Here is a 14,006-nt window from a genome sequence, read left to right as displayed (position 1 = left end):
GTTCATTTACATCCTTTGTTAAGTTTACTCCTAGGTATTTAATTTTTTGAGGCTATTGCAAATGGAATTGTTTCTGTATTCTTTCTCAATTCATTCATTGTTGGTGTATACAAAGGCTACTGTTTTTTGTAAGTTGACTTTGTATCCTGCTATATTGCTAAAGCTGTTTATGGTATCTAGAAGTTTTGAGGTGGAGTTTTTTGGGTCTTTGAGGTATAAGATCATATTGTCTGAAAATAGGGATATTTTGACATTAGTTACCTATTTGTATTCCTTTTATTTCTTCTTCTTGCCTTATTGCTCTGGCTAGGAATTCCAGGACTAAGTTGAGTAGGAGTGGGTAGAATGGGCACCCTTGTCTCATTCCTGAGTTTAAGGCGAATGGTTTTGTTTTTCTCCATTAAGGTGATGTTGGCTATAGGTTTGTTATGTATAGCCTTTACAATGTTGAGGTACATTCCTTCTATTCCTAGTTCTCTTAGAGCTTTTATCATGAAGTGGTGTTGGATCTTATCAAAGGCTTTTTCTGCATCTATTGAGATGATCAACTGGTTTTTGTCTTTGCTTCTGTTAATGTGCTGTATTACATTTATATATTGGTGTATGTTGAACCACCCCTGCATCCCTGGGATGAAGCCAACTTGGTCCTGGTGAATGATCTTTCTTATATGTTGTTGGATTCGGTTTGCGATTATTTTATTGAGGATTTTTGCATCAATGTTCATTAAGGAGATTGGCCAGTAGTTCTCTGTTTTGGATGTTTCCTTGTCCAGTTTTGGAAGAAGTGTAATACTGGCTTCATAGAACAAGTTGGGCAGTGTTCCTTCTCTTTCCATTTCATGGAAAAGTTTAAGGAGTGTTGGTATTAGTTCTTCTTTGAAGGTCTTGTAGAATTCTGCTGAGAATCCATCGGGTCTTGGACTTTTCTTTTTTGGAAGATTCTGTTTTGCTGCTTCAATTTCATTATGTGTTATAGATCTATTTAGGTGGTTAATATCTTCTTGGTTCAGTTTTGGATGGTCATAAATATCTAGAAATTCATCCATTTCTTCAAGGTTTTCCAGTTTATTGGAATGTAGGTTCTTAATGTAGTCTCCGATGATTCCCTGGATTTCCATGTTGCTTATTGTTATCTCCTCTTTGTCATTTCAGATTTTGCTAATTTGGATCTTTTTCCTGTTCATTTTGTTCAGATTTGCCAGGGACTTGTCAATCTTGTTTATTTTTTCAAGGAACCAGCTTTTGTTTTGTTGATTCTTTGTATGGATTTTTTTTTTTTTTGGTCTCTATTTCATTAATTTCGGTCCTTGTTTTAATTATTTCTCTCCATGTGCTTGTTTTGGGTTTTGCTTGCTCTTGCTTTTCCAGAAGTTTGAGATGTAGCATTAGATCATTGATTTGAGATCTTTCTATCCTTCTAATGTATGCAGTCATGGCTATAAACTTTCCTCTTAGGACTGCCTTTGCTGTGTCCCATAGGTTCTGGTAGAATACATTTTGATTTTCATTAGCTTCCAGGAAACTTTTTATTTCCTCTCTTATTTCTGCTATGACCCACTGATCATTGAGCAATGTGTTATTCAGCCTCCAATTGTTTGCATATTTTCTGCTGTTGTTTTTGTTGTTGAGTTTTAGTTTTAATGCACTGTGATCAGATAGAATGCAGGGAGTTATTTCTGTTTTCTTATGTTTGCTGAGGCCTGCTTTGTATCCTAAGATATGATCTGTTTTGGAGAAAGTTCCCTGGGCTGCTGAGAAGAATGTATATTGTGTTTTTGTTGGATGGAATATTCTGTAGCCATCTGTTAGGTCCATTTGATTTATGGTGTCATTTAGTTCTAGGATTTTTTTGTTGATTTTTGTTTGGATGACCTATCTATTGGTTATAGAGATGTATTAAAGTTTCCTACTACCACTGTGTTGGTGTCTATATGTGCTTTTAAGTTCTTTAGTGTATGATTGATGAAATTCGGTACACTGACATTGGGTACATGTACGTTGATAATTGTTATTTCCTTTTGATGCTTTGCACCTTTTATTAATATGAAATGTCCTTCTTTATTTCTATTGACCAATGTAAATTTGAAGTCTACTTTGTTTGATGTAAGTATGGCTACTTCTGCCTGTTTTGGGGGGTCATTGGCTTGGTAAATCTTCTTCTATCCTTTCAACCTAAGCCACTGTTTATTCTGTCAATAAGATGAGTCTCTGGTAAACAACAGATTGTCAGATCTTCCTTTTTAATCCAGTTTGCCAAGTGGTGTCTTTTGATGGGGGAATTGAGTCCATTAACATTCAGTATTAATAATGATAGGTATGTGGTTATTCCAGCCATTTAGTTGTTTTTGTTGTTTAAGGGTTTGATTATGTGCAATCAAAGCAATGCTACTCTCTGAGTACTTGTCTTTTCGTCCCCTGTGGTTTGATGCTTCCCGACTTCTCATGGTTTTGTTTGCTTTTATTTTCTGTGTATAGAATTCCTTGTAGAATCTTCTGTAGTGGTGGCTTGGTGGTCATATACTGTTTTGGTTCTGTTTATCATGAAAGGTTTTAATTGCTCCATCAATTTTGAATGACAGTTTTGCTTAATAGAGTATCCTAATATTGAAGTTGTTTTCATTCAGTGCCTGAAATACCTCACTCCATGACCTTCTTGCTTTTAAGGTTTCTGTTGAGAAATCTGATGTTATTTTCATGGGTTTACCTTTATATGTTATTTTTTTTCTCTCTTACAGCCTTCAATATTCTTTCTCTGTTCTCTATGCTTGTTGTTTTGAGGATGATATGCTGCAGGGAGGTTCTATGTTGGTCAAGTCTGGTTTCCTGGAGGCTTCCTGTATCTAAATGAGCAAAACTTTCTCGAGGTTAGGGAAATTACCCATTATTATTTTATTGAATATGTTATGTATCCTTTTGGTTTCACCTCTTTTCCATCTTCAATGCCCATGATTCTCAGTTTTGTTCTTTTGATAGAGTCGCTGAGTTCTTGCATATTACTTTCACAACTCTTGAGTTGTTTGACTAAGATTTCTTCTGTTTTTTCTTTAACTTCTATTTTATCTTTGAGCTCTGAGATTTTGTCTTCCACTTGTCCTATCTAGTCTGTGGGAGTGGCCTTCTACTATGTTTTTTGTTTGACTACAGGAACTTTTAATTTCCAGGATTTCTGTTTGATTCTTTCTTCTGAGGTTTTCCAAATCTGTGATCAACTCTTCTTTTATATTTTGTGTGGCTCTTTTTAATTCATGTACATCTCTTTTTACAGTGTCCTTTATTTCACTTTGATGTTTGTTGAGGTCCCCTCTAAGTTCCCTTATTTGTTTCTGTGTCATCTTGTGTTCTTTGTTTTTGGTGTCTTGAAATTTCTTGCATGCATCTTGTACATTCTGGTTAGCTGTGTCTAATATCTTCTCCATGAATTTCTCACAGATTTCTTCTTTGAGGCTTTTTTTTGTGGGCATTGCTGAGTTCCTTAGTTACATTTTTTATTGTTTTGTTGAAGTGAGGGACTAGGTATCCATTTTCTTCCTTTCCCACTGAATTTTGTATTGAATTATTTTTTTAAGGAGAGTGGCTTCTATCCCTTCTTCTTCTCCCCATTGTTCCACTTGGTGCTGTGCCACTATATTTTTGGCATGCTAGGTTGGTGGATTTGATTGCCTGATTTCTTTCCCTGTTCTAATTTTTGTGTTGCAGCTGACTTAGTTGTTAGCTAGGTTGGTGTGCTTTATCTGACCTTGGTCTGGGGGTTTAACTAGCATTAACAAGTTCACAGGTTCACAGATCAGTGGTTAATGTATTCTATACAAAACCTCTTGGTAATAATATCTATAAACAGTTGGAGTTGGGGGGGGTCATGGTTACTAGGCTAGTTATAGATTATGTGGAATTGGTAAAATGGCACTAAAAATAGATGGAGGAGTGTGGCAAAGAGTGGGTGGGTGATTGAGAGCTATGGGGTTTGCTGGGTTTTGTGGCCCTTGTATGTGTTTGGGTGTATTTCTGTTGTTGTAGTAGAGGGTGTTTGTGTCAGGGATTGCAGGGTGTTGTGTGCAGTTGGTAGAGGAGGCTAGTCAGCAGGTGGTGAGTGTGTAGGAGGGAGGTGTAGGGTGGCGACAGGTTGGAAGGAGTTGTATTGTGGTGACAGGTTGGGTGACAGGTGAAGACAGGGGAAAGAGTGGATGAGAAGGGGCGGAAAGAGTAGTTGGGAGGGAGAACAATGAATTGTAATATAGGAGAAGGAGGGAGAGTGAAGAGGATGAGAATGGGGATAAGAGAATAGTGATGATGGAGTTAATAATACAGGAATAAAAAAAGAAATAGAAAGAAAAAAAAGATGCACAATAAAAAAAAACTGGAATTATTCTTTAGGTATGCAATCCTGGTATTGGTGTTCAAGTGGAAGCTCTGATATGTTCTCACCAGGTCACTGGCTTTTCAGTGGTATTTGGACCTTCTGTCCACAAGATTAGTTGAAGTTGTGAGGTGTGGTAAGATTGACATCTCATGCAGGGTGGTCAGAGCTGTTTTTAGCAGGTAATAGCTGAGGTGTTCTTCAGCTGTAGGTCCCATTGGTCAGCTCCTCCCCCAGCAAGGTGGAGCAATTCAGTTTTGAGTGCTGCCCTCTCTCCCAGGTATCAGCTCTGGGATTCACCTCCTGCCCTACTTTGGGAGGTTTCTTTCCCTCTCTTAGCCTTTATGACTCTCCAGATCTCTGCTGGATGCCGCAGGCTCCTCTGGACAGTTGGCATGTCAGCTGCCTCTGTTCTCAGCTTTTGCTGCTTTTTGGAGAGTCACTGAGAGTTCAGCACTGAGAGCTCTGTTCCTTGCCAGGCCCAGACAATTGGGCAGTGAGAGATCAGCTTTTGCCCCTCCCCCATTCTCCAGGGGGGTTCAACATTCTACCTCTCCCCCCACAATATCCACATTAGATTACAGTTTGCTATTTATGGCTTTCAGTTTTGCAGTTTTGGTGTCAGGGTTCAGTCCACCCAGGGGCTGCACTAGAGTGTTTTCCTGGGGTGAGGGATTGTGTAGGGGAGTTGCATGTGATGCTCACCTGTATCTTCTGAAGTTTAATGCAGGCAGGTTTGGAGCCAGCTGTCGGGGAGAAATGGCATCATTTGGCATGGGGTAGGGAAGCTTTCCATTGGCTAGAGGTCCAGGATGTCTTAGGGTTTGATTCTGATTGAAGCTCTGTCTTCTGCTTGTTGGGAGAAGAATGAAAAGAAAAGTGAAGCAGCCAGCAGTTTTTCTCTCAGGACCAGAGTCAGACATGCCTTGCTGTCTGTGCTGGGTGGGATTTTCTTGGCTGTTAAGTGCAATTAAAGGCTGATTTAAGGCTCAGTCTTTGAATTTTATCTGCACCTAATGTGGTGGTGGTTATTATTTTGGCTAGGAGCAATCAAAATTACCCAAGTGTGGCTCCAGTGTCTTAAGGAGGTTTTTAAAATTACAGAGACATTTCTAGTTTTTAAGGCTCCTAGAACAATAAATTGTGGAAAAGTTTACTGCTGTTGATTATTTGCACTGAATTAATTAATATTTAAATCAGTGAAATGTGAATATACATCTAATATAAAGAACAGGAGAGATTATTTATGCATATGACTGCAAATATAATTCCATTCCATACTGAGCTTCCATCTTGCAGAAGGCATTATGTCAGTAACTAAAGTCACTGGTACTACTATGGTATTGCTTTATTGAAAAGAATTCAGGATGACAACTGAGATATTTAGATCCAAAGAAAATGCATTAGTGCTGCTAATGTGAGGTTGAGTTTACACTGCCTCCAGATGGAAAACATGTGATCACTTTTATATATCACTCTTCTACCAGTCAGTTGTCCAGCCTTTCCTTTAAGGACTCTTAGGAAGATATAGTACTTTTTAGCCTAAAAAGTAAAATTTCTATAAATGCTCCTTATTTATGTAATGTTCTCTCCTCGACTAAGGCTGTACATATTACAAGTATGGTGACAAGGGCTGGAGTTATTGTCTCAACTTCTTAAAGGAGAAAGCTGGTTGAAACAGGACTTTAGGACTATTGCACAGATAAGTGGCAGACCTGGAACCAGAGTCTCAGCTTTGACTCCTGTGTTCATTTCAGAGATATGCTTGTCTCTAACAGAGAAATTTGTTTGCAAATGATGTTCAAAATTACATTTCCGCTGAGCCAAAATATCAATAGTGCCTCAGTCGAGAAACTTTGATTAAGCTCACTCTTCAAGTACTCAAAATTCTAACTCTTTATAGTAGTAAATAGCCTAATATCTGGTACCATGCTAATTATTGTGAGCCCAAAAATGGCTAAGGTATGCCTCTGTCCTACAGTTCATTGGCTGTAACTTTTGAGGATAAATAATTAAATGCAGTGCCATGAACTCAGGGTCACTGTACACAAGCAGAATGAGGCAGGCTTAGGGATAGTCCTATTTTCCAGAATTCAGGAAGGGTCCACAGAATAGTTTCTCTTTAGACTTTTAAATATGATAGGGATTTGATAGAAATAGAAGGTGAGTTTGTTGGTGTGAAGGTTACATGTCTGTGTGGGGAAGAGATGTTGGAGTGTTTTTAAAAATTCTAAAAATAAAAGATAAAACATTTACGAAGGCCAAAAATTCTTTAGATTTTGTCATATTTAAGCATATGAGAGGATGTGGACATGATTCTTGTGCTAGAGTAGATTGTGGACTATGGGAAACAAAGCAAATAATAAGGAAGCCATGGTGAGAATCTTCTGGTAAGCATAATCAACAGTGGGGCAGAGGACAGGGAATGAAGGGGAAAGAGAGAATAAAGAATGAGACTATGATAGAATCTGTCGAGCCTGGCTACCATTTTGTTGTTGAGGAGCACTATGGCTGTAGTAAACACTGTGCAATGATGCCCTGTTCTCTACAGCTAACTCAAAGACATTATCAAACCAACATGAGCTAGTATAAAAGAATGTAAAGCAGTAAAAGTGGTATTATGGGAGGGAATTGTGCTTATGGTTCAATGTTCTTGCGCTGAGGCTATTTGTCTATGAGCTTTAAAACAGATAATCTCTCAGTAACACAATGAACTTTATCAAAATTGCAATGTAATTACTTTGATGGAAATCGGTATCCATTGGCCACAATATTTAAACATATAAGTAAGAATAAAGTTACCTCCTTAAACTGGAAGTTCTTAACTTGTAATTCAAAGTTTTAAGTGTTTTATTTTTGTATATGAAAAGATGCTTTAGGCTTTCACACTCAAAATCTATGTGACAATTTTTCTAACTAAAACAAGAATAAATATCAGTATATTCAATTCTAGAATTTCAATACTGTCGGGTACCAAAAAGAACCGTTGGTTGCCAACACTTGCAAATTCAACCTTATGTTCTTTGGCACAAATAATTAGCAGAGTCACATATTTAAGTCAGTAATAGAAAATTGCCTCCTAAACTTAAAAAATCAATTATTAAGTTACAAACAGTACTTTAAATTACTTCCTAATGAATACAGAGCCAAAATTAGAGTACATTATGGAATTTTCTGTTTCAAAGTATAACTACTGATAGAGTTGTGAATGATATTAAATATAAAGCCACTCCTGCCCTGACTGACTGTCTTACATCTCCTTCAGGTTAGCAAGCAGTGGTTGTGTAGTGGATGATCTTCTTTATCACTGCATGTTTTCTAAGGTAGTTTAAAACATGCCTAATTGTCTCGATGCAGCCTGTTTGAGAACGTCCTAGGAAATGAATAGGAAGCAGAAAATTGAAAGCTACACCAGTAAAATGGGAGGGTGGAGAAAGCACTCCTTAGTATACGATTTAGAATACAGGAAAATGAATTTTTTAAAAAGCAGCTACTGTTAATACAGTGCTAAAACCTACTGTAATGAAAAGAAGTGGAGGCAGAGTAATTGCGTTTTAAACCAAATGCCATCTGTTACGTACATTTTCGCTTTATTATCAATATGTCTGAGCCTTAGTCTTTATAAAGTGCATACTCCACATTTATCCTTAAGCTCCATGAATGCTTCATGATCAGGTAGATTATGATATACATAAATTAATTGCCATTCATTTTAATGCATTTTTAGCTATTCGAATATTTCCTCTCACTATTGCAACTTAATGATTTATACATATGCCATAGAAAATGTAACAAGATAGGTACCCCAGACACATACAAGCAATTTCTTTAACTTTCATCCTTTCATGAGAGGAAAACATTCAATGAGTTATTTCAACCTAGATGCCTGCAGCTGCACCAGGCAGTATCTGTCCCAGATGCAATTTTGTTTTGTCTCCAAGTCCCACACTGGTTAAGGAAATTCTAGTTTGCTCTTAGACTTTGGGGATCAAATTCTTTGGTTCCTTCTTCCTATCTCTGACAATTCTTGCCTGGGGCAATATTCTAGCTTTTTAGCTGGACTGGACAGAAGGGCTGTGGGCACAAGTGGAGTTAAATCAGTCTCTTTGGGCTTTGATCAGGATGAGAACAAGGTAACTGGGAGGCAGAAATTCCTAACATGGTTATTTGGAGATACAACAAGGGTGGTGAAGCAATGCTCCTACTACATTTTGAGAATGAACGTGGGCCAAATTATAGCAGCTCCTACGAATAGGAGTAATGGTAATAGTAATAATCACAGTTCTGCGCTAGGATCAGCTTGGGGAGCAGGATTTTGTTGCAATAAGAAAAGTGGTTTCATTTCTTTGGAGATTTTGTGTTTGCCTCCACTGAAAGATTTTCTTACTCTTGATGTACTTTCCACATGTATGGAGTATCCTCTTATAGCAGAAACTATTATTTCATGTTGAAAACAAAAGAGTGGTATAATAAAGTAAAGGTACCTTCTCTCATGAAGCTTATAGTCAAGTATAGGAGATTAATGTTAACCAAGAATCACAGAAACAAGTATGTTACAAACTATGAGGCTATGTGTGCTTTAGGACTAGAAATCAGAGACTTACCTGGACTAACCTGAAAAAGGTGTTATTTGAATTGATGACTGAAGAATGAATAAGAATTAACTCAAGGAAACTACTAAGAAAAGAGAATTTCTGAGCACATAGATTAACTCATGAGTGTCTTAACACAAGAGTACTCATGACAAACTGAAAGTAAATCACTATGCTAGAGCCCAGGAAGGACCAAAGATAGACAGTGCTAAGTTTTAAGTCACATTAAATATTTTAGCAGCTTACTTTAGACCATTTGAAAAGTTATTGAAGCATTTTAGGGAGGGGAATCAAATAATTAATCAGATTGACACAAAATAGAAAAAAAATGACAATAGGAACAGCTATTATAATGATCAAAAAAGAAATCATACTGGTGTGAATAAGCTGATTATGGTAGAAATATAGAGATGTGGATGGATTTAAGAAATTTAGAGGAAATCATTTGATGAGGCTATTTGATGGGAGGTATGAGAGAGCAGATCAAGGATGATTTCTAAATTTCAGGCTTTCACCTATGTATGGATTTTGGTTCCTCTCCAAGAAAAAGGAGACTCCTTCTTTTTTTGCTTGTTTATTTGGCAGGGTACAGAATTCAGAAAAAGTGAATGTGAATTTAGCTTTCAATATGTAGATTCTAAAGTACTTTTTTGAGTAATTTAATAGATCTGTCAGGAATCTTGTTTGAGTTGGGAAGTTTGAGAAGTCAGAGCCCAAGATAAAAATCTATGTGTGAATTGCCATGGCAATGGGAATTGAAGGTGTTAGAATGGATATAATTTCTAAAAGAAAGTATAGGAAAAAACAATGGAGTCTATATTTGAGTTTTAAGAGATTACAACATTCAAAAGCCAGCTTACAACAACAAAAACAATCACAGCTCCATATTATGAACTTGTATTATGTGATCCTTATAATTAAGCCTTTGTTTTATATTAATCTATTTAATGTTTATAACAAACTTAAATGAAAATATTATTTTTCTATCTGACAGTTAAGCAAACTTTTGCTTAGGAAGGATTCATGAGCAGCCCATGGTCACACACAACTACACAGTTGATAGGCCATCCAGTCAGCTTGATTCAGGAATCCATCTTCTAAACATGATCTTCTGCTAGGTTTTTTTAAGAAGACTGAGAAAGGAGCCTGATCTAGTCATATAAGGATTTAAAGTTATACTTGTATATGTCCTTTAGATGTATACTGTCCAATGCCATATCTTCAGCCATATGTGACTTTTGAGCAAGTGAAATATGATTAAGCCAAATTGAGATATGCTATAAGTATAAATAAAATAAATCCAAACCTGAAGGATTAGTGTCAAAAAATAAAAGAAATATAAAATATCCCATTAAATATTTTTCCATTGATCACTGTTGAAATGATCATTTGGTTATATTATATTAAATTAAATATATTATTAAAATTAATTTCACATGTTTCTACTTGCTAATGTTTTGATTCAATTTAATTTAGAACTAGAAAATTTCCATATCCTACATAGCTCACTTTGTATTTCTGCTGGGTAATTCTTTTTCAGTATTATTCTCCCACTTGGTCTTTAGATTCTCATCTCTGGATAAACAAAACCAACCATGCAAATTCACTGTCTTTGACACAGAGATCCTATCCAGACCTGAGCTCCAAGCTGGTCCCCTAGGTTCTCAGGCCCTGCCCTCTCTGGTGTTTCCATAGCAACCTTGCCATAGAAAGAGAAAGATGCTTTTTAATCTGAGTCTTAAAGATTTCTCTCCCCTGGCTTTATGTAACTTCATGCTGATTTTATGATTATCTTCTCTGCTCTTCTCTAAGAGTTTCTTGATTTTCTTAACCTCATGAAATTTTAGTTCAGTGAGGATGTTTCTCAAATTACACAATTTCATAACCTTAATGATTTTATATGCCTAATGAAGGACTACTGATTTAATTTCCTCATTGTCTAATTTTAAAACTTGGTCTACTATAACCACTATATTCTCATGTTTCCTAAAATCTTTCTGTCTTTTCACCTCAATATCATACCTGCTAGCTTGTGTCCCTGTGTTGCAGTATTTGAAATGATAATATTATCTGGAAGTGGAAAGCTAACCTTTTAGTCTAAGTAACATAATAGTTACCTAAGGTTCACACATATCATAAACTTCACATGAAAATACCCATCTGCCTACATATAAGAACTTTGGCAGACATAGGTATCAGTTTGTAGAATACGTTTCCAAAATCAGCATATAAAGAGTTCATAAAATATCATCACAGACAAAACTGAGATGTCAGTAAAGCATTAGAAAGGGAATCTGATGGTACTAGGAAAAACAGAGATAAATATTTTCTCAAATGTAGCTTTTTTTGATTTTTTAAAATTTTTGTTCTGAAATTTCCTTTGGCATGCTGTAAAACCTCATGGATGTGACTAATGAGTGACTGGAGAGTATTCTGCAGATAAGTACTATGTCATAACATAGAACAGAGATTTCTAAATTAGGGCACTTTAGGTCTTCCGTCTGTAGAATGAAGACAATGACACTCAACATAGAAATTAAATGAGATGATACAAGTAAAGTACTTGGAAAATACTTTATGATCTCTAAGAGTCTTAGCTCCTTCTTGAAGGAAAGCTTGTTTACATTTCCCAATTCTTCCTTTTGCTCATGGTTCATCACATTATTTCTAAAGCAGAATTGCAGTGCTTTAATTTATTCCTTTAATTATTATTTGGGGAATAAGCTGTAAAAGTACAGTCTCTCAAGGAGACAAAATTAGGACACTGATTACAGTGCTGCTCAGTTACCCCACTTAAGTACTCCCACATGAAAATAAAAGGTTGATATTCTACTAACTGCTAATGAGTACAGAGCTAATATCTTCAGAATTTGAGTAATTTGGCTGAAGTACTTTTAAAAGTAAGCATTCAAATGAACTGGAACTTTTTTAAACTCATGGATTGCTAACAAAGTCTTTCCCTTACTCTTAAGTATTTCACTCACATTTGATAAGACATCCACTTACACTACTATAATTCCCTGCTTTTTCTTCACTTCATTACTTTTTAGATAAAATTGTTGCTTTACTTTTGTTGGAATTTTGCCATCAATGTGACATGCATTAAGAGAGCTTTTCATGAGATCAAAGGTAGGATCAGGAATAAAGGTAGTAGTAAAAAAAAGTCTACATATTTTACCTATGATCAAATCCATTTTTTAAATGGCAATATTCAAAATCCATTCATTCATTCACTCATGTAACAAATATTATTGGCATATGCAATACAGTAGGTACAAAAGTACCTGATGAGATGTCTATTAAAGTGAAAGAGAAAGATCTAGTAGCAACTTTTAAAAAACTCATTTAAAACTCAAAACAAAGATTTAATAAGACTTACCTAGGTTGCAATTAATTACACATTCCTTCCAGATTAATTTCAGTGGGTGTGGGGAACCCTCTCTTGGATCCTTCCCAATTCTGGGGGCTCTACTCTCCTCCTTTACACTTTTCTATCTCAAAAACTCTCCTGCTTTACACTAAAAAAAAAAAAAAAAAAAAAAAGAGGAAGTTTTCAAAGTATGTATGTCCCAAGGAAATGTTCATAAACTAACTGAACTTTCAAGAAATTGAATGAAATATAAATATTTCAAAGCTCACATGCCCAAACATATATATGAAAAATAATTAGAGAAATCTTAGAAAGAACACTAACTTATTTTTAAACTAAAGTTTTGCTTTTAGGTTGGGGATGTAGCTCAGTGGTAGAGTGCTTGCCAAGTGTGTGCCAGGCCATGAGTTTGATAACTTGAACTACAAATAAAAAATTGTTGAAAAAACTCCCTATTTTTACTGTGAAGATAATTTTGTAAACTTGGCTGCACCATGGTGTTCAGATATAGTGTCAATGTTATTGTGGATGTTTCTGTGATGTTGATTATTAGACAAAAATAACATTTAAATCAGTAGCTTTTGGTTAGCATAGTCCCATTCATAATGTGTGTAGGTTTCACCTATCAGTTGAAAGCCTTACTAGAACAAAGAATGACCTCCTGGTGAAGCAAAGAATTCCACCAGCAGACTGCCATTGGACTTGAATTGCAACTCTTCCCTGGATCTCCAGCCTCCTGGCCCATCCCATCATATTTTGGACTTGCAATATCTCAACAATTGTGTGAACCATTTCCTTATGATAAATCTCTCTATATACAAAATCCTATTGGTTCTGTTTTTCTGGAGAACCCTAAATAATAAACTCAGTTAAAAATACTATAGTTCTCACAAAAGTTAGACCTTGATGCCACCTTTGTCCTTAGCAGGGGAGGGGAACTCTACTTTGAGCATGTTTTACCCAAAACTATCGTTAGAATGAATTTTGTTTGCAAACCTGTGAATATTTATTTTAAAAAGGATAACTTAACAATACTATTTCAAAATATACAACTTGACATTACAATTATAATCCGAGGTAGGTACATGATTATGAAGTATGTTAAATATACCTGCTTTACCTCTAGTAAATTAAAAGTTCTCTCAAAAAGAAACCTTGTGACTGCCTTCGAAATTTATGTACTAGCTATTCCAAATATTCTCATTAAAAACACAAACTTTACCTAAAAGGAAATATTATAAGTATCCTCTTAATAAAACAGAAAAATCAGAGAACTCTCACACAACTAAATCTTTGAAACCTGTCTTTTTGCTTCTTCCCTTGCTTTTTCCCTTCCTCCCATCAATGGAGTCCCTAACAAAAGCACAGGAAATCCCAGAGCTGCATGGAACTTGCTTATGAACATAGAGTCCAAAGTAAAAAAGGATATATATTTTTAAAAGAAAAAAATGCCAATTATAAACATTGTTGCATTAAAGTTAAGGAATTTGGATAACATATTTGGATAATTTAAAATTACAGTAGTAAGATAATTCTTATAAAAATCATCTCTGATGATATTTGTATAAGTCGTGTTTTACTGTTAAATGCACAGATATCAATTCATCATAGTGCTAATATATGTATGTATTTTAAAAAGAATTTGTCGATTTTCCTTTATGTAATAGAACTTAATGATTTAATGTGATAA

General features: G+C 35.6%; 1 protein-coding gene across 43 annotated transcripts in view; it reads right to left on the bottom strand.

Annotated features, from left to right (window-relative positions):
• Positions 1-14,006, bottom strand: part of Lingo2 (leucine rich repeat and Ig domain containing 2) — a 1,208,229-nt gene that overhangs the window by 873,354 nt on the left and 320,869 nt on the right. For 2 of the 43 annotated variants that reach the window (XM_074051650.1, XM_074051652.1), the window contains exon 3: positions 12,326-12,464. The exons of the other annotated variants lie outside the window; for them this stretch is intronic. The gene's annotated coding sequence lies outside the window, so the exon portion shown is untranslated. The remainder of the gene's footprint in view (positions 1-12,325; positions 12,465-14,006) is intronic. 43 annotated transcript variants of the gene reach the window in all.

Source organism: Castor canadensis, chromosome 13 (assembly GCF_047511655.1).
Source record: "Castor canadensis chromosome 13, mCasCan1.hap1v2, whole genome shotgun sequence".
Lineage (NCBI taxonomy): Eukaryota > Metazoa > Chordata > Mammalia > Rodentia > Castoridae > Castor > Castor canadensis.
The sequence above is the reverse complement of the archived record's forward strand: the minus strand, read 5'-3'. Positions and strand labels throughout refer to the sequence as shown.